The 22,082-nt window shown below is 37.7% G+C and overlaps 1 protein-coding gene and 1 long non-coding RNA gene across 8 annotated transcripts in view; one reads left to right on the top strand and one right to left on the bottom strand.

The window, feature by feature from the left end:
* LOC119896965 (C-type lectin domain family 4 member G-like) overlaps positions 1 to 22,082 on the bottom strand; it is a 317,840-nt gene that overhangs the window by 101,133 nt on the left and 194,625 nt on the right. The window lies entirely within an intron of this gene.
* Positions 10,613 to 17,941, top strand: LOC119896983. 2 transcript variants are annotated; one of them, XR_005443325.1, is made up of 3 exons: positions 10,613 to 10,627; positions 16,108 to 16,488; positions 17,881 to 17,941. It is a non-coding gene; the product is annotated as an uncharacterized LOC119896983 (long non-coding RNA). The 2 variants fall into 2 exon arrangements; XR_005443324.1 differs by lacking the exon at positions 10,613 to 10,627 and adding an exon at positions 10,719 to 10,733.

The raw sequence follows: 22,082 nt of genomic DNA, 5'->3' as shown, positions 1-22,082 counted from the left end.
TCAACTGATATGGTTGTTGTGTTGCTGTTGAAAGATGTATTTAGACTCTAGATAATAAAGAAATGTCGGTACAATGAGTTCCTTATCATCAAAATGTATTCTTTTCAGAGTAAAGTGTGTCTGATGGTGTATTTGATTCTCTGTAATGTAACTGAAATAAACATGTTATTATTATTCATGCCTACACAAACATTAAATTGCAGTGAGAACAAGACTAGAGTACAACAACACATATAATTAAACTTAGACAACATGAAATGTGATTAAAACTGTTAAATTGAAATATACATCCCAAAATGAGGAAGGAGTAATACGATGTATTTACTATTTTGTAAAATATCTGATAAAATGCAAACGTTTGCTGATCGTTTACAGTATTTAAACAATCAAGTTTATTGTCACATACATAATCATACACAGTACAACAAAGAGTTCACTTTCAGTCACTGCATGATGAGTTGAGACATGAGGTTGACATTTAACTGATGTATTTTTGAAGTCAAAATAGAGGAAGATGTTCTTCCGTTGATAAACAGGATGTCGTTTTCAGCCATGATGTCACCCTCTGTGGGTACATGCAGAAGATGACAGCCATGTCATCATTAATGATGAATGCAAACAACTTCCCTTCGTTGAAAATCTGCAGCCTGCTAAATGTGTTTGTGAGTCAGTGATATAATTTACCTATGAGTACCAAGACACAGATATTTAAAAAGGTCAAATTAGTGTTTTAGAAGCTACGTGTTGAAAATGTTTATTGAATGGGTTTTGTTTTTTATGAAGGTAAGTTGACGCAAGCAACAATATCAAAATAATTTGTGTACACACTAGTGGCTCTGTGAGGCTCAATGCAGACATCAGCATGCTAGCATGAGCAATGTTAACACATTGATGTTTAGCAGGTACAGTGTTTACCACGTTCCCCATCTTAGTTTATTGTGTTACCCTGCTAATATTTGCTAATTAGAACTAAACACAGACACTAAAGTAGCCTACAGCTGAGGCTGATTGGAATTTCATTGTTTTTAGCATTTGGTCTTAATCCAAAGTATTGGGGAAATTGAGTTTTGACCTGATATTTGTGCTAGATGAAAACTATTTATTTTGCATTCTGGAGACATTTTCTGCTTAAATAAATGTGGAGATGTCTTTATTTATGTAAAGGGAAACACAAAATTCAGCTGGCAGGTGACAAATATAAAAGTTCAACAGAATATAATGCCGTAATCAGCTGCTTGTTTTTTTTATCTTAAGTTACTTTTTAGGACAATGCACATTTCTTTCTTCTATATTTAAATTGCATAGCCTTTTCTGTAATACAACTTTCTCAAAGCATTTTCATTTGTTAGTTTAATTTCTTGTTCAAATGCTTTGTGATGGGGAAAAAATCAGCCATTTAAAAATGTGGTGGGGACTTGTTCCCTGCGTCCCCAGTATAAATGACAGATTTCATGGCAATCATCCAACAATTAAGACATTTCTCTAAATACCACAAATCTCAGAAATCAGGGGTCACCAAATTCATTAGGAAGCATCATCTGGGAACTGTGAATGTCTGTACGAAATTTCATGCCAATCCATCTAACAGTTGTTGAAATATATCAGTCTGTACCAGTGTGGGAGACTGACCATCAGCTAGAATGGCTAAAAAGAGTGTTGTGGGGACAAAGACAAGTGTAACAAATATGATAACGTAACGAAATTAATATGAAATAATTAATTCAGTATTGGAAGGCACCACAATACCAAAAATACAGCTACTTGCCTGCAACATTGGATGCACTTCCATTACTGATTGGAAAGGCCACAACAACCTGCAACTTCACTTTCTGCTGTTGTTACCAATTTGTGCACACAAGCTAAAAAATAACAATCCTGTTTCAAGCAAGAAGTTTCTCTTTGAGTAGTCATAATGACTCTGCATTGTTCTCCAGAACTTGATGTGAATGAATCTGCTGGTGCTAGAAAGGTTCTTCTTTCTTATTCTATTTTTACCAGGAAACCAGAGACATAAATAGCATGACTTCTTGTACTTCTTCTTGTACTATACATACTGTATATTACATTTTTTCCCAATTAAAGAGCAACAACATGCTCACAGAATGTAAAGATAAATACTTTAGGTGGACACAAATATGTTACAACTTAAAAGTTAAAAGTTTTGATTTTGTTTCCATTATTGCTTTTGTCAATATTTCATGTTTTTGCTGCCATCAAAGTTTTGCATGAAGACCTTTTACGGTATCTGTGGTTGGTGACGCAACTGTCATTGATGCACTACGTCATAATCAGTTGGCGTAAATAGGGAGTGATGAACTTACACACTCTCACACAAACACAGAAAGGCAGTTGGTGACAGAGACAATTTATTGTGCTGCCTGACTGTAAGAAGAATGGAGACAGGACGCTATGTTAACTTCCCAGCTGATGAAAGCAGCAATAGAGAGGAGCAAAGAGAAAACTGTCATTCAGGTCAGAATACCATTGTAAGTTTTTTTGTTTGTTTGTTTTATTAAGAGTGTTAACTTCCTCCATTCTTTCTACAGAATCTTTCTCCCTCTTTATGTTTTTGGTGTAACATCTGAACCAATCCATTTGTGACAAATGTTTGTCAAAGTTAAGCATTTATTAATTAATTAAATTTTTGGGGGTTTGCAAACTTCCCTTGGAGAGGGCCAGTGTATTCATACATTGTTCTCATTTTGTGTGTAAAGACACACAAAGGTATGTTTCTGTTCTTATATTTAAACACTTTAGGATAGATTTTAAGAACATTTTAGCTCCTATTAGACCATGTTAGCTCATACAAGCTTTGACTGGTGTGAGAGAAATCAAAAAAGCAAACAATGGAAAGGAAAAATCCTGATTTTTTGTAACCCATTAGAATTTTGGGTGGACAAATAGGTTTACTGGGTAAATTAGCCTGTTTTTATTTTCTATTTGACTCTTTTTTTTCTTTTTAAATTGTAAAATTGTATTTGTTAATACATTCTCTATGCTGCTTTTACATTTGATGTAAATCACTTTAAATTGCCTTGCTGCTGAAATGTGCTATATGAGTAAACTTGCCTTGCCTTGCCTTTAAAAGACTGTTTAAGTACTGTGATGCTGTGGAGAGTCCTTAACTTACAAATGAGGTTACATGTTAGTGTGGCCATTATTACTCATTCTGTCTTATTTATTTCTAACTAGTCACATTTTGGTTAGCTTTTCTATTGAGTTATTTTCATAAAGCTTGTACATAAAAACTGTTTTTAAAAATGTAATAGATGCCTATCTAAAATAAATATGCACATAGCATGTAAATCTCTGTTTTTATGTTTTAAATTGGTACTCATACATAGTGATAAAACACAGAATTGGGATTAATTACTAAAATATATACCAGTAAACCACAGAGATCAGAATAATTAACAATATAAATTTGTAAATTTGAGGCAGAAAACTGAAGGGGCAAAGATATGAATAAAAAGACATATGGATTGGATAACTTTGTTGAATCTAAATGACACATTGAGAGACAAGTACAACTGCATTTTTCCTAATGTTAATAACAGAATTATGGTGTGTGGTGTTTATGTTTTTTCCAATTTGCAGGAGTGTCTAAACTCCCCCTTGCTGGTTGGAGTCAGTTTTGGCCTGCTGTGCATTATACAATTTGCTCTCAATGTTGGATTTCGACTACAAGCTGGTGAGTATCAGCATCCACCTCCCACACCACACCACACCACACCACAAAAACACCAGCTAAATAACTTAAGTTATTTCAGGAAGTCACTTTACTGTCTAGTAAATGGAAAGCAAAATAAAATGTAAATTTAGGCTACTATATATAGTTTTTTATCATTTGTAGGTTGCAAGTTAGACACAGCATAAGGACTTCTACCAGAAAATGACAGCAAACATACTTTTCAATTCCTACTGCCAGAGTAATCTATTACTGTATATAACATTGTAATAGCTTCTACAGCCAATAGTGGTCAGCTAGCTCATTAGCTCATTAGCAGTAGTGCTAACTTGGTCACTGCCATTTATCTTATGCCAGTCTTCATGCTAAGCTAAGCTAATCACCTTGTGGCTCCTGTTCAATACTAATGATCAGCCATCGTAGGGGTATCAATCTTCTCATGTAACTCTCTGCAAGAAAGTAATTGTGTGTATTTCCCAAAATACTGAACTATGTAAAACTTCAGAAACTACAAACTTCTTATGTTTCCGTTTCTAGTTGGGTGTTCTAACAACTCTGACAACGTTTCAACTCGTAATTTCACAATGCCAGATGATGACATCAGAGCCCTGATTTTAGAGAGAGATCAACTGCTTCAAGAGAATGACCAACTACTTCAACACAAAAAACAACTGGTTCAAGAGAAAGACCAACTGGTTCAAAACATAAAACAACTGGTTCAAGAGAAAGACCGACTGGTTCAAGAAAAAGATCAATTGATTCAAGAGAAAAAACAACTTGTTCAAGAGAAAGACCGACTGGTTGAAGACAAAAAAACACTGGTTCAAGAGAAAGACCGACTGGTTCAAGAGAAAAAAACACTGGTTCAAGAGAAAGACCGACTGGTTCAAGAGAAAAAAACACTGGTTCAAGAGAAAAAAACACTGGTTCAAGAGAAAGACCAACTGGTTCAAGAGAAAGACCAACTGGTTCAAGACAAAAAAACACTGGTTCAAGAGAAAGACCAACTGGTTCAAGACAAAAAAACACTGGTTCAAGAGAAAGACCAACTGGTTCAAGAGAAAGACCAACTGGTTCAAGAGAAAAAAACACTGGTTCAAGAGAAAGACCAACTGGTTCAAGACAAAAAAACACTGGTTCAAGAGAAAGACCAACTGGTTCAAGAGAGAGATCAATTGTTTAAAGAGAAACAACAATTGCTTCAGGAAAAAGACCAACTGGCAGAGGATAATAAACTGCTACAGGATAAAATTGAGATGTTAAGTAAGGAGGTCATCAAACTACAAATTTGAAAACAGGAACTGAGTGACTGAGTTTCTTTTTTAACCATTATTAATTCATAGCTTTATAGCCATGCTAGTGGCATGGTTCTTGGCAGGGATGCTAGAAGTAAGTCTGAGTTGCTGAGCGAAACTGACATTATATCAAATGCTGGGCAACATTAATGGTTTTTGTGTTAATTTAAATGGCTACTGGGTAATGGGTATTTACTACACTATTATGTCAGCAGCCACAGCAACTATATAGAACTTAGAACTTAGAATCACCTCTCCTGCCCTGTCCTGCCTAGTCTTAAGTCCTGTCTTGTTCTGTAAAGTCCCATCTGATCCTGATGTGTCCTGTGCTTTTTCCTGAGCAGAACAAAACACCCAAAGATGTCCCACGGGATGGCAGACATACATGTCTTCCTGTTATCAGCTTTCTCCTTGGATTGGCACCTGGGAAGATGCCAAACAAGACTGTGAGAGGAAAGGAGCTCATTTGGTGATTTTTAATGATGAATCGGAAGAGGTATTTGGGATTTGTCTTATATTAATCTAACATTCAGTTTTAGCCCTCAGCCAGTTCTCTTTTGATTGACTTCACTATCCACAATGAAAATATCTACACTTCCTTCCTAACAGAGAGTTGTCCATATTATTGGAGGTGCTAAAACAATATGGATGGGCTTGACCGCTCAAAAAGATCAGTTCACCAACAGGTGGACGTGGACATGGGTGGATGGAAGCTCAGCGTTTTGTAGGTAAGGCTTTCTGAATGTTTATGAATTAAATGATGATCCTGATTAACAGCAATGTACTGTTTCAGAACACTGAACTGAACTTACAATGTGAAGCAAGTCCTATTTACACATTAATGTTTGAACAACTGAAACAACTGTTGTACTGAACGATGTCTACAATGAAACATTGGGATGGACGATGTGCAGCAGTCGTCTTATGTGCATGTGTCCTTGCACAGACTTCGCTCTGGGAAAAAAATTGGTAGACTATTAAGTTACACGGACCAGGTAAAGCAACAGTGAACACACAGAGTGCAGATGTTGTTTTCAGTTGTTTGATTGGATAAGTCATTAATAGCCTAAGCCAACGTGAGGCTCACCTGCTGCCATGATAAGGGATCACGAGTTCTCAGTCTTTTAGGCGACTTTATAAAACATGCTGCTGATAGAGAAAATGGAGCAGACAGGGGAGAGAGACAGAAAGAGGCGGGGCAAGCCGGGGTGTTTACCTGAGGTGAGTGTGGGGAGAAGAGAATTCCGAGGCAGGTGCCAAGCATACTTAAAAACAATAGTTCATGGTCATTAAAAGCTGCTTTCACAGGGTGGTAGAATGTGAAAATTTGAGATAATTTTTTGCTGGGGGGGCAGGGGTTTTTCAATCATGATGCCGGCTCAACGCTGTGATGTCTGTCAGCCATCGCTGATGGACGATGGCATCTTCTATCAGCCCAACCCTACTGGAGCCTATTCAATCATGCATTGAGCGAAAGGCAGGGTACACCCTGCACAGGTCACCAGTCTATCACAGAGCTAACACATACAAGCGCAGCCATCTCAGAACTGTATTGCAATGTTCCACCCTCAACAAACCCACCAAAACAGTGTTCTGTGTTGTTTTGTAGTAACTGGAATGATCTGCAGCTAGGTTGGAACTATCTGCCTTTTTGGAACTATTGTGCACATGCTGATGAAGCCTCGTGGTGTTCGAAAACCTGGCGCTGGGGCAGCTGTCAACAAGAACAACACCACTGGATGTGTGAGAAGGAGCTGTACACCAGCTCTTACTGGTCTGAATAAGGCCAAAAAACCCCACATCTGCAATCAGTCTCTCTCTCTCACACAGACAAAAATATATAATGTGTACATACACATATGTTGTATGCATTGTAATTGTTCATTCTAATGACTTCTTTATTTTTATGCACCTCTTCTACATAATTCTACATAATTTCATGATTAGTTTTGTGTGCTTTCACTATGTTAAAACAATATCTAAATATTTTATTCTCTAAATGTTGATGTAAGGCCACATGTTTTTTTTCTTTAAATCTGTTTGATGGCAGTGCTTAAGTTGCTCTAATTATTTGCTCCTGACACTGCTGGAGGTTGTGACTGTCCCTGAGCGTGCACACTGAGGAAGGCATCGGCTGAAAGGTTTCTACATTACAAATGAATAAGGATACTTCATAGGACTATTTTATGTTCTGTGCAAGCCAGTTTACCTTCATTTAAACAACTGTTTTAACAGACAATATTTACTTTGTGTTTCACAGTGTGGCTTTGATATAGTAATTAAAGCTGGTATAGGCAATTTATGTCAGAAGCTTTTGTTGTTATATTTGTTTAAATTCTCTTTACATTTAATAAATCAAATGCTCTTAACTCCCATATCTGTCTGTTGCAATATTGTATTTTATGAGGTGCCCCTAGGGACATTATTCAGAATTACCATGCATATACATGCATACTTTTCCTCTCACATATACATATGAAACCTCATTCACATACTATACTGAAAAGCTCACACACATACAAGTAAAATGCTTTTACACACACAACTGAAACGCTCTCACACACACAACTGAAACACTCTCACACACACAACTGAAACACTCTCACACACACAACTGAAACACTCTCACACACACAACTGAAACGCTTTCACATACACAACTGAAACGCTCTCACACACACAACTGAAACGCTCTCACACACACAACTGAAACGCTCTCACACACACAACTGAAACGCTTTCACATACACAACTGAAATGCTCTCACACACACAACTGAAACGCTCTCACACACTTAAGTAAAATGTATGTTGTATAAAAGCATTTCAGTACGTTGTATGAGAGGATTTCAGTTGAACAGGAAGTTGTTTAAATAAAAGCACACATCTCACAATACAAGCTAACAACTGTTGATCGTACAACGGCATTATGTTTATTGCTTCTGACAAGCATCGGCGCATAGTTCGCTTTAGCCCTCTGTTAGTTATCAAATGCCAGCACACCAGCGCTGGGAGGCGCCATAGGGAGGCGCAGTCTGACCAGACAGACTCCTGGCAGAGCTAGAGAAGGAGAAATTCTTTAAGAGACAAATGTGACATTCACTAAGAAGTTACATAAAAAAAGAATTATCTGTACACTGAATAGTTTTGAAGCTCTATAGATGATGTCATTTATTGTGACCTTTGAGTAGGTCTTGTGGATATTACATGTTTATTGGCTTACTGTATAGTGCGTAGTGAGGCAAAAGGGTGAAAAACATTAACTGATAGAAAGCGCATATTTGCTACAAGTGCATTCGATCAGCTGATTGTTTATTTTTGCTCTGTGTGGGCTACTTGCTTGAGAATACCTCAGAGTTTGCAACATTGCAATTAATGATACATCTAGTGGGGTTCATAATTTCTCAGTCAGGTCATTCTTTATTTAAGCACTTTACCCAGTTTTGTTTGGATTTGTGCTCATTCTCTTGTCTTTAAACTAGACTTACTGTATATCAGAGCGGCAAACAAGGCACTCTTCAAAACCTTCTCTGGCTCTAGTTGCTGAGTGTAAGGCTCCTATGTTATCTTCAAGTATAAGGTACAATGTTAAAAAACTGCATAACTATTTTGTCTTCTGACCTTTTCTGACCAAGGTCAGAAGACAAAACAGTATTTTCACTTTTCAACTTATACTAGACTGCTCTCCCTTAGCAAAAGAGTTGAGCTTTAATATTCAATGTTTTATCTGTGTTGCATGATGAGCTGGTTCTTTCAATTGACAATCAGAATGTAAAATGAACATTTTCAATCAGTAGTAAAGACAAAATAAGTCTAAAGTATAAATATATTTAGAATTTATTGCAAAGGGAACCATAAACCATTTTTTTAATGGACATAAAACACAGATGTTTAAAACCACAGTGGACAATGTGGTGGGAAAAGTTTGTTTGAATAAACAGCTCAGGCAAACACTTGTCTTTCTGTGAATTTTATTCAAGTTTTCTGCAGATGGAACACACGGGGACACATACACATCAGAGAGTATCATCTGAGTGAACTGCAGTGTAACAGCTCATGCAGCTTTTATCTTAGTTTCAGGGTCGGAGTACTATATCAGAGGAACATGGTGTCTTTCAGTGTTCCCTAGGGGATCTATAGAAAGACACCCATGTCCCAGGTACATGTGGTGAACCCTTTAATGTCCTGACCCCTCTGGACATTTGTTAAAGCATCACACACATTTACCTTCCATTGACCCCATACCCAAGAGACTGGAGGCCCCTAGTGAGATTAGTTACATGGGAGCGTTTTAAAGATGGTTATCATTGAAATTTCCATTACAACAGTGCCTGAATATATTAATATCAATATTTCCACTTTCAAATTGGAAGATTTAAATCAGTCTTCAACAACCTATTACACTGAAGGTTATCATAAACCTCATCATGACATATCTGCGGATACATATCCCACAGATTCTGAACTTTTAAATATAATGTATTATTGATTGATATCGCCATACTCTTGTAATAAATATGATAAGAAACATTCATTAAGGAGTTTAATTTTTTATGCTTCAAACACAGCAAATGAAATTCATTCTTACTACAGGGTAGTGTGGTTTTAGCACCAGATAGATCACACATTGATGGTCTTTAATATAATATAAAATATAATATACTGTTTTCTCATTTAGTACTTATTTATAGCCACCTTAAAATCCTGTCTCTCTTATATCATTGTCTTCCACTTCACCATCATCAATATTACTGTCGGGTGACAAAAATATTGTCAGGGTGCTATGACCTCTGATTATTATTATTATTATTTCTGATTATTGTGACATCTGAGTAAAGTAATTCTGTGTGCTTATATTATCCATATTATGATGTATTAGTTTAAAAAAACTAAAACTGAACACTAGATGGAGCCCATTGCAGATCATAATGAGTACAGGCGAAAACAATCCTGTCTGAATTTGCTGAACCAGTAAAGCAGAGCTCGTTCAAATGTTGCTCTCAGTGTGATTTTAGTTGCTCTGGATAGGTTGCTCTTCAACCTAAAAATGAATAAAATGTCGATGTGAATGTACTGAACACTTTTGTATCCTGAGTACCTTTTCCTGAGCTTTCCCTGATAAGAACAGCACGTCCTAGTTCCTTATCCTGCCGTCAGGAAGTAGAGAGGAAGTCAAAGAGACAGGGACAAAGAGGTCAGCTGCCCAGCCTTGCATCAAGGTCGTCCTCATGTACCTCTGCCTCCATGCTGTTATGTAACCATCCTGAGCAGTACACACACTCGTAATGTACCATCTATAGTACACACTGCAGCCCATCTCATCTCCCCCCAATTACAAACATTTGTTTCTGTTAGTGACCACAGTGTTCGCTAAGCTTAAAGCATAAGGCTTGTTATTGACAAATCCCCTGAAAAGAACAAATCCAACTATGTTAGTCTGTCTCAATACATTCTGACTTCCTGCCCGTAGCATTCAGCCCCAACCCCTTTGATTCCTAATGAAGACAAAAAAAGACTCACATTCCTAAAACTCTCGTCACAGCTCGTCACTGTCACTTTTTATCAAAAGTTATTCAAACTGCACGAGATAATGCACTTGTTGGGGACTACTTTCAGCGGCGGATTAATCCACATTTGGTGCACTAGTGAGTATACTGGGCAGCGGGGCTGTGTATGTTGGACTGAGTCAAAATAAACTACTATACTACTACTTCTAGATCAGACAACAGACCTCTGCCTGAGGATCTCAAGGTACGTGCTGGTGCGTATGGGACTAAAAGGTCAGAGATATAACAGGGCGAGAGGCCATGAATAGATGAAAGATATGTAGGGCTCTGGTTAAACAGTTTAATAAAGATAAAATAGATAAGTATTGTACTGTAAGTAACTATTGAAAAACAGAAAGGGTTCATCCTCAGGAATTTTCATGGCAATCTGCACTTTATGTTTTGGCATTTTTTTGTAAGTGGGCATTTTGACCTCATGGTCACATCAGAGGAATGCTCAGTAAGTCATTAACAGGAGTCATCCTCTGGGCATCAAGACCATCCACAGCAAATGAATGGAAATCTGTCCAGTGGTTGTTAAGTCATTTTGCTAAAATTACCACTGTTGGACAGACAGATGAACAGACAAATTTTAGCTTGCCATAACTCAGTTCATCATTTTTACTGAATATTATTAATATTTACACCAAAACCAAAAGAGAGAAATATTAATATTTGTCATTTTAACTGAATTATAATCTCATACTCTCAATATGATATGGAATTCTTAAACAACCAAAGTTAAGTACTGAGTATCTAGAAAGATAAAGTCAGCCTTCTGTGTATAACCAGATGCTTAGGGTTAAATTCTCAGCATCTTTCCTCCTTTACTATCAAATTTTGCACCTCTCTACTATCCAGGCATTTAGCTGACACTCTTATCCAGAGCCACTTAACAACGAGTGCCTCAGCAGAGAAAGCTTAAATTAATTTAAACAGATACAATCTGCTTCTCTGCTGTGAATACAACTACTGTCTGACAAGTACGTACAACACACAACACATTGTTCACAGTCCACATTGAGTTACATTCACAGTTTATCCATTCAGCTGTCACTCTTATCCAGAGTTACTCACAACGAGGACAAGAGCAAGGGTAAGTTTAATTTCTTAGATCACTAACTTTACAAGGCAGACATCAGTGTGAGGAGACAAATCAAAGTGAGCGTCAGGTACAGAGGCAGCCTTTTCTCAGAAATGGAAAGTGCATCCTTTATCAGGACAAAACCTCCATGTTTTTGGTTGATATCAGGAATCAGCTGACAACGTCCTGTCCTGGCAAGTCCACACGAGGGCTGGAATATTTCAAATATTTGGAAAATTGCATCTATGTGTCTTATTCAAGATAAGATTTTTGAGGTTGATATTGATATTTGAAAATTTTAAATACTTGATACGGATGTATTGTTGCAGCTGTTTAAATTGGGGCTAATTGGGGCTAATTGGGGCTAACTCCTTCATATGCTGTTGTTAGCTTAATCTATAATCCTTAATCTATAATCCTTAATCCTAATAGTTGATTGAGATTTTGAATTAATAATTTGAATGTGCAAAGTAACCATAATAAACTAGTACTAAAACATTTACAATATTTCCCTGTCGTGGAGTTTAAGCATAAAGCATAACATGAACATACTTATGTAAAGTACCTCAAAAAGAGCAACCATTTAGTGCAATCTATAGCTGACCGTACCTTTATTCAAATCAAAAATATATAAAGCTTCACTTAATGTGTAACTAAGTATTTTTCCTGCAAAGGTCTACCAGACAGTGTGCCTTTAGTGTGTCTGCAAGTCGTCATTATGTTCCCAGTGACCTATACCCCAAATATATATCCCGTACATCAATGCCAATTTAACTTTCTCAAGAAAAATCCCCCTGTCTGGAGTTAGCAGTACATCATGCTGACAGTAAACTAATAGCCACTGACACACACATACACTCCAAGCCAGGTTTGTGGCCATGGTGCAAGACACTATAGTCTCTTTCTTCTTCTTTTTTAAAAGGTTTGACATATCCTGTTATTCAGACAAATCACCAGCAGCCCAAAGAGACACAAAACATGCTGATGTGACTCTGGATCTGTTTCAGCAGGAATGCTGGTTGCGGACGTGCAGGGAGTGGTGTAAGTAGGTGACAAAAAATGTGACGTGTCAGCGTATCTGCTACTTGACCTTTGTCATAAGAGTTGTTATATTTGAAATATAATCTAAAATTAGTCTAAAAATTAAAAAAAAAATCTCATTAAATACGCAACATGAGTGTGTATTTCATAGTGGAATTTAAACATGTTTGGAGACCTTTAGACTGATTATTAGATAAATCCATGTAACATACATATTTATTTAAATTTTACCTGATTAGTCGGAGTAATATTTCACTCCATAACCAGCATACCTTTTTGGCCAGCATCTTGTAGCAAGAGACCAGCATAATTCAGTCGAAATTCAAACACATGGCTCTTCTGGAACTATATCTTCAGTGTGTGTGGCTAAAATTTGGAACAGCATACCAAATGGATTTAGTATTTTAGTAAATAAGTACAATTTGTCTTATGAGTAATGCTGCATCTATTGTAAACTGCAGCTTGGGATGTAGAAAGCACCAATATCTTGAGGCAACTTTCCTGTTTCCTCATGAAAGGCAGATGATGGTGAATATCTTTAATATTCCATTCCTTCCTGAAATAGGCATCTTCATTTTGATCCTCATGCATTTTTGGGGGAAAGCAGTAGAAAACACTGATGGCAAGTCTGCCTGGAAGTCACTTGAGGTTTTTTCTTTTTTTCCTCGGCTGATTCTCTCTTGCTTCCTAGTGCCTCAGTATCTAAATGGTTTCAGTCTGAGTTGCTCCTGGAGGTAAGCAGGCACACGGTGTTGGTTATGCAAGCTCTGTAATGTCACCCCAGGCCTCTGTCTTTCAATATCTGTGCTTTCAGTACATTCTACTCTGGTGAGCAGGAGGAATGAAAACAAAAAATGTAATGCTTGATGCCAGTGTGTCAAGAGAACGTGTGAGTCTACCTCTGCAGAAAGCCTTTGTCCTTCTACATATCTGAAATATTTTGAGAGTGATATGAATGTTTTGTGTTCCATTTTACAGCAGATAAAAGGCCATCCTGAGGGCTCCGGTATATTTAGTTTGAAGATGAATTTAGTGAGTTATCAAAGATGCAGGTTGTAAATTCCAGTTTACACGCTATTGCTGGAGGTCTGTCAACATCGGAAGTTTAGTATCCACTTATGCAGAACCTAACAGTTGCACGATAGCATGATTGCAGGTTAGATGTCAACAATTTTCTTGAGAAAAAAATTATCATAAATCAGTTTTATAGTATAAAAACAGGAGTTGGGTTTACAAGCCTGTCAACTGCCTGGGGAAAACAGCAAGGTTCATTGGGAGCCTTCAGTTCAGACAAAGAGCCAACTTGTACATCTATGAATAGACAAGCTTTTGTTAAACTACTAATTATTCTCAGAAGCTCTATTAACAACATTTACTACTGCCTAAATTGGTGTTTGTGAACACAAACTTTGTTTCGATGAAAATAACACCACACATAAAATAATCAAGTATTTGATCCATTTGGCAATTTCCTAGAACAGAAAATGTTGAGGAATTTATCATATTACATGTCACAGTACATGTTGACACACATACACAGGACAACATGACATCACATTCAGTCCAAGAGCAGGACCTGTCACACAGTAGTGGCGAGATTGTTACAATCTTCAGTCATGGTATATGTTATATTTGAGTGAGAGAGCATTATCAGGATATAGAAAAGTGGAACACTCAGTTCAGATAAATCCAAATACTTCATCACTCACTTGTCGTCAAGTGCTTATCATGTCTACAGGGTAGCAGGGAGGGGGCTGGAGCCGATCCCAGCTGAAATCTGGTAACAGCCACGCAGACACAGGGACCCACTACCTTCTTGCTATGAGGCAACTGCACCACAGTGCCGCTTCAAGTACTTCATCGCATTGATGCAAATATCCTGCAAATACAACATTGTAACAGTATCCAACAGTATATAAAAGACAACAAGAGCTTGGCATTGGAATTACAACAAATCAGCATGAACAACATATGAGCAAACACATTTTAAAAATAACAATCACAAAATAAATGCAAAATAAATCTAAGGTTTAGAAAAAAACACATTGGGAGTTAACACTTTACTGAAAATAAATGTATTCATAAAAATGTAATAATTGACAATGCACTGAAAATATGTGCATATATTAATGCACATGTGAAGTGAAAAGACGCACATCTATTAATACAGTGGTTCCCAACCTTTTTGGTGTAAGGTACCCCATAGCCTTGTCAAGTGAACTTGCGTACCCCTTCATCAATCACACCTATAATGTACCAAATGTATGACACCACTGATCATGTTGTTTTTTAAAAAAAAATTTTTTTATACAATTGAAGTGTCAGGATAAAGGTTCGTTTGGTCACCTACACTAGGCTACTGCCATAGAAGCTGATGTTTCAACCAAGATAACCATTAGTTTTGGCTAATCATTTGTAGGGCTGCAACTAATGATTATTTTCAATGTTGATTAATGTCGATCAGTGGTTTGGTCTGTAAAATGTCAGAAAATGGTGAAAGACGTCAATCCTTGTTTTCCAAAGCCCACAATGACGTCCTCACATGTCTTGTTTTGTCCACATAATTCAGCCCAAAGATATTAGGGAGTTTGCTCTCCTAGAGGAGAAAAGAAACCACAAAATATTTACATTAAAGAAGCTAAAATTCACTCAAACCAATTATCATAATAGTTGGCTATTAATTTACTGTAAAAGTTGACAACTAATCAACTAGTTCATCAATTAAATTTTAGCAATTTAGTACAACCATTACCTTTAACTACCTGTTTAGACTTATATTGCTCACTAAATAGTTTTCACTCACTCTTACATAATTGCAACAGGTACAGTGGTGTTCAGATGTTACAGCTGCCTTAATATGTGGATATAGTCTTTTAATAAATTAATAAATTATATTTTTTCTTATTGGTTGGGCTTATTTGCAATCTTCCTGTACCCCCTGACAACTGCAGAAGTACCGCCTGGGGTACAAGTACCCCTGGTTGGGAATCAATGTATCAACAGATGTAGCAGTATAGATTTTAAATAGAAGTGTAAGACCCATTCATTAAGAGCAGCCTGCTCACTGATTCTTCCCATCCCGGGAGCAACCAGAGATGTTAAAAAAGACTTACATGTCATTTAAATACTGGATTAAATCCCCCAACTCTTATGTCTCACACAGTATGTAACACACAGTCTATGGTTTCATCCCTGTTACCATAGTGTCCTTACCACATTCCTGCCTCAAACACTTTACACGTTGGGCTGTGATTGGCTATAAAACCACACTTGATTAATGGCTAACATGGCTAAAAATATCATCAGGAAGGGACGTATGGTTACATTTAGAATTTTTTTTTCCTTTTTTTTTACATCAATAAGTATATATATATACATATAAGTATATATTATGAATCTTTCTTTTTCTGCTTCACCGCTATGAGGCACTAATTACCCCTCATACACTCTACAGCCTCACAGAAGGGGGCGTTCCCGGTCTGAAGCAGAGCTCAGGACATTTCAGCACCGAGCTCAGTGTGGAGGGAGAGCTGAGTGAGGAGGGACGTTGCTGCTCGGCCCAAGTGGATACAAGCCAAGATGTTCTTCCTTCTCGAAAAACCCTCCTTCTAAAACGGTTCTTTTTTCAAGCTGGGAACATAAGTAAGGCTCGTGAATCTACCGCGAGGTGACCAGCCGAGACAGATGAGTCCGTGGTCTCTCTGAGTCCTGTGGTAACCTCTGCCTTTGTTCGTGACATCTGTCCTTCACCTCCAGGATGGATCATTTAGAGAAGGAGCACAGGTCGGACGAGGAGGCTGAATATGAAGAGGAGGAGGTGGACCCCAGAATCCAGGTAACTAATGTTTACAGCCATTGTATTGATTAGTGGTTTTTGATCATCGACACTGTATTCCGTCCATTGTAGTCCAGCCAACAGCCTGTGTCCACACTACACAAAGTCCTATCTGAATTTTCTGAATGATATGAATGTTTCCTGTTTTAGATGATGCAAATGTCAACCCAGTCCTCCATGCTGATGTCATTCAGAAGAAGAGGGTGAATTATGAGCTAAGAGCTCCAGTTTGGTCATTAATAGCAGTAAACAATCATTTAACATTAATGCAGTATTACAGATGAGCTGTAATCTGTGATTGAGATTTTCAAAGAAAAGGTACTGTCTTCTCACAAGAGAAAGTATGAACAATGATTGATTCTCAAGCATAAACAGGACGAAGAAGACAGAATAAGTGATATAATGGACCAGGCAGATAGACCTACAGATGAAAGTGAGTGTAGACTGTAAAAAGGACTTGTGATCAAAGGTTTGAGAAATCATTTAAATACTAAAGACTCTCTCAGTTTCATTGATTTATCTGCCTAATTATTTCTGGTATATAATCAGTTGAGTGTTTTTGCTTAAAAAATGAGATGACTAATCAGTTGTCAAAACAGTTGATGATTAACTTTCTGTCCCTAGACTTCATTGATTAATCGACTAATTGTTTCATCTTAAAAATACAGATAGTAGGGCTGCAACTAAGGGTTATTTTTATTATTGATTATTCCTCTATTTACCTACAAATTGTCTGAGAAGATTCACAAATGGGCAAGCTAAAGGTAACCTCCTATACATTTCCTGACCAACCCACCAAAACGTTCAACAAATTCTGTTTCCTATCAACTCAAACAAGCGACAGCAGCAAACAAACAACTGAGAATCTGGAACAAGTGAACGTTTTGGTATTTTTACTTGAAAAATGACCTTTTTATTAAATGATAATCGTAGCAGGTCCTGGTGACCTCGTGGGGGTCCCGACCACACTGACTTAGCCAATTCATGATTCAGGTTTTAAAAAGTGGTCAAAATAATGACCAGACGATACTGACTTTATTAAGCAGATTGGGTAATGGCCAGATGAGACAAATCCACAGTTAAATACACTTCATTGTCGTCATTACAATTCAGACTTAGCATTTAGTGCTGCAGCTTCATGTTACCTTTCATAAAAACGCAGTGTGGTTTATAGATTTTAAAGTTGGGGGGGGGGGGGCGCTGGTATCAGATTCGAAATCGCTATCTGCAAAAACCCTGAGTTGAGGTATCTGTATCAGGAGGGAAAATGTCAGATCAGTTCATCCTAAAAAAGATGAATTGGTTAACAAAGTTGTCATCTATTAAATTCCTCTGATTTAATTAGATTTCTTTCTCTGTTGCTTGATCTCACTGTTGTTCCCTCGCTTCCAGGGGGAGCTGGAGAAACTCAACCAGTCCACAGACGACATCAACAGATGTGAGACGGAGCTGGAGGTCAGTCTGCACACAAACACAGAGCCATGTGCACTGAATGTGTATGCAGGTTATCTGTATGCTCGAGCAGTGCGTCCCTTTGTACCCGTTTGACTGATAGAGCATGTAATCGTGCACAAGTAACCTCTGTCAGCAGATCAGACTTCACATCTTGTGTTCACCTGCGCTCGGTCAAGTGCTGACTGACAGCCGGTGAAATCAAGCTGTCAGTTTACCTCTTCAGAAAAGTGTTGTTTTGAAGGTATCAATGAGTGCACATACAGCAGGACCTTTGCTCCGTCTCCAGGCCAAACTGTTTTCATTTGGCTCTGAGTCAGCAGGTTTAAATATACAAGGAATTGTTCTGTATCTAGTTTTGTGAGAAACACTGATTTAATTTTGTTACAATAATCCAATTTTACTTACAGCTCTATTCAGAGCAGTTTGTGGTGATCAAGCAGGCAGATTTAAGAGTCTCGCTAAATGACTTTTTCAAGGTTGTTTTACACAACTGATCTTTGAATCCCATTAAAACCCAGTAAAGGATGTAGATCAGCAGTATGTCGCTTTATAGAGGTGAAAGTCCAAAGTCTTGTCTTGCTCCACAGTTTGAGAATTGTACATGGTGTTAATCAGGCAGCTGAGAGGTTGTTAACCAGAGTTCATTGAGTTAATTGGTTTTCCTGTGCAGGGTTTTTCTCTGAATGACGCAGCTATTATTTGGTGAGAAAGTGTTTAAATCATTAACAGCAAGGATTGTAGTTGACCAGAGTCACATTTTTTTTCGTTATCTGGCTCCATCATGAAGGTTCCCCAAGAATCTGCTCTAATTGTACTTTCATATGTAACATCTTGGCAAGAAACAAACATGATGAGAGTTTGAGTTTGATAGCATCGCCTCAGAGATTCAGCTTATATCTGTAACACATTTTGTTGGCTGAGAAAGTAGAAATGGTTAATTTAATGTTGACAGTCTGCGGCTACGTCCCGGAGAAGAGCAGCAGAAGAGATGAATGTTGATTGAATGTAAGAGTGCAGCTAACATTTATTGCCATTGTCGATTATTCTGCCAGTTATTTTCTCAATGAATTCTTAGTCTTGAAAATGTTAAAACGATTGACCGTTGTTATTTGAAGAGCTATGGGAAATGGGATGTGAAAGCAAATAAAAAAGAATGCTGTTCTTAGGCACATTTTATTTGTGATAACCGCTCTTCAAGGTGGATTATCTTTCCTTATCCATGACTGCTTTCCTGTGTTTTTCTCTTAAAATATTGATTTAGAAACCGCTGACTACCAGTCATGAGTATTAATTTCAAATAGTGCTTGACCTGCTATGTCTTTTTTTTGCAGCTATCTGAAAATAACCCTCCTGCAAATCAAAATAGAGTGTTCTTTGAGGTCATTGGATAAATATTAAACACTTGACATACAGAGTCAGTGGTTTGGATCAGGGCCCTTGGATTGTATACAGAGCCTCCTTCATCTTTATTCAGTAGTTGTGGTTTTGTCATCTGTTGGGTCAGTTGAACCTATTTGCATCTCTCCTGTAGATACCATGTGCCTGATGTTGAGTTCAACACTGTGTCTATTGATAAACCCTGACTGATTTACATTTCTGCCCACTTCTTATGGTTCCACGGACTACAAAATTAAGTGAAGTTGTTTTCATGTCTGACAAAGACATCTACTGTCAGAAGGGGGAAAAACACTCAAACGGTCACGACACAGTTGGAAATCACCCAGTGCATCTTTTAGGATATGGAAAGATAATAATCTCCCCAGAGAAATTGAATTGACGTCAAACACCGCAACACCAAGAAGGAATTGCATTTCTTTTTTTAGAGCTGAAATTAAACTAGTCTCAACTTTCTTAAATGGGAACATTTTCTGTAATGTGGATTTTTTTTCACTATTTGCTACACAAATTGATTAATTGAATTATCAATAATGAAAATAATCAGTGGTTGCACCTAGTGCCAGTGTCCTAGTCTAGTTTTCCATGATGGCTAACTGAAAACCTTCAGTTTATGGACTGTCGTTGGATAAAATAAGCAATTTGAAAAAGTCACTTTGGGCGCTGGGAAACGGCATTGTTCACTATTTTGACATGTTATAGACTGACTAATTGATAATGAAAGCTAGTTGCAGCCCTAGCTTCCTCAGCCATTAGAGGGAGGTCAGAGATTTTAGTGTCAAGGACACTGAACGAGGACAGATGCTTGGTATCAGTGGATCTTGAACCTGGATGTCCCTGTTGACTCATCATTTGCTCATCAGCTCCACATAAACATCCAAAGTGCTAAATCCTTTGGTGATTCCCTGCCAGGATTAATATCGTCTTTCCAAATTTCCCATTTTCACTTCCACTGATCATCCTATCATTTGACCTAAAGAGGTGTTTGAACTGAAGCGGTCCTGCTGCTGATGAGAGGAATAGAGAGAGTGACTGGAGTAATAATGAGCCGAGTGTCGTGGGGTCTTCAGTGATGTGAAGAAGCTGATTCTCTGTCACAGCAGTGAAGCAAATGCTATTTAATTTAGCGGATACCCACAAGTTCTAGATATATCGCCTCAGGGCGCTAACATGTTGACAAGGTGAAGTGCGTCACAGTGTGAGTGTCCGAGGCCTGAGTGGGAGGAGAGAGACTCTGCACTGCAGTCTGCATCAACATCAGTATAATCACAGAGACACTGAGATCCAGAGGTGACGACACAAGCACAAAGAAATATGTTCATGGCTATGTTGAAATTCATTATGATATGCTTTTGTTCTCATAATTATTTTTTGCTATTTACAGTGCAGCCCCGAAGTATTTGGCCAGGTTTGAAATTAAACAATGACGATGAGGTTAAAGTTGCTGACTTTCAGCTTAGATTTGAGGGCGTTTACATCCACATTTGACAAACTGTGTGGAAACTGTGGACAGTCAAAGGGTAAAAAGGGTCATGATTCCTTCCTTCCCTTGAAGCTGAGAGTCAGCACTTTAACCCCCATAGTCATAGTTTCATTTGGCACACAGTGTGTGCAGCGTGTACATCGGTGAAAGCAAACCGTACAGTAATGTTAGTTTCGGCTGTCTGTGTAGATCTTACACCTCAGACTGCTGCAGCCCCTCACAGCCTTTAGACCTTCTGGGTAGTCTAACCACAATGATGATGTTCTGTTTGATGCAGTGCTGCCATAAAGACCTCCTGTCTTTAACACATTGTATTCATATATTGAACTACAAGCAAAACTGAAGAGCTGAGAAGTGTTTTAAATAAAAGGACCTGGATATTGTAAGGATGCTGCGGTTTTTGCTATGTCCTAGAAAACTCATGACTGGTGGTAAAAAATGGAGATGGGGAAAATGCATTTTTACAAATGCATCTTTGTAAGCAAGACCGAGGAACAAGTCCAATCGAAGCTCTGATGTACCTGATGGTGAAATCCAGCTGTCTTTCTTTGTGTTTTGTTTTTCAAGTTGCAGCCCGTTGTTACCTTGATGAAACACTAATATAGTTTTCCAGTAAGTGGTTTTGGCAGAGGTCTTAAGTTAGATAAATAATAAGGTTGAGTTTCCTTCTGGGACTTTGACATCAAGTGTCATGAGTTTCCATTTTTAGCATGTCTTCAAAGTTCAACAAATTAAATTTGAAACATTGTTTTTTGCAGTTGAAATTCAATTCAGCCTTTGATCCAATCCAAAGGGGATTAACCAATACCTGACAATGCTAACGTTTGGTGTACAAGTCACAGTAATTTGACCGTGACCCGGTGGACTTCACTAAGCCCCCTTATTACTGTTGCTGCACCTGTCATGCTTTCTATTCTAGCACTGCACATGTACAGTTTACACTATAATGATGGCAGATTTACCACTCAAAATCTGTGGTCATTTTTAAAGCAATTTGATTAAGCTACGTATGTAACATTGTGCTAATTTAGTGCTTTGTCACAAGGCAAAAAACTGAGGCTAAAGCTTACAGGCTATTTTGATTTAACATAAGACCTTTCCGATGTTTACAATAGAAACCTTAGGTAAGCGTCCCCAGATTTAAAGAGCAGGATAGCTACTAACATTAGCCTTAACTCTGTGACATGTCTCTAACATCTGGGACATCGTATGGAACTATTTAAATGATTTTTAATCCATTTGTTGCTATTTCTTCTTGTGT

This window comes from Micropterus salmoides, unplaced genomic scaffold (genome assembly GCF_014851395.1).
Source record: "Micropterus salmoides isolate LMB-PRFRI ecotype aquatic unplaced genomic scaffold, ASM1485139v1 Ms_hic_scaffold_11, whole genome shotgun sequence".
Lineage (NCBI taxonomy): Eukaryota > Metazoa > Chordata > Actinopteri > Centrarchiformes > Centrarchidae > Micropterus > Micropterus salmoides.
Note: the sequence above shows the minus strand (reverse complement) of the source record. Positions and strands in the feature narration are given on the sequence as shown.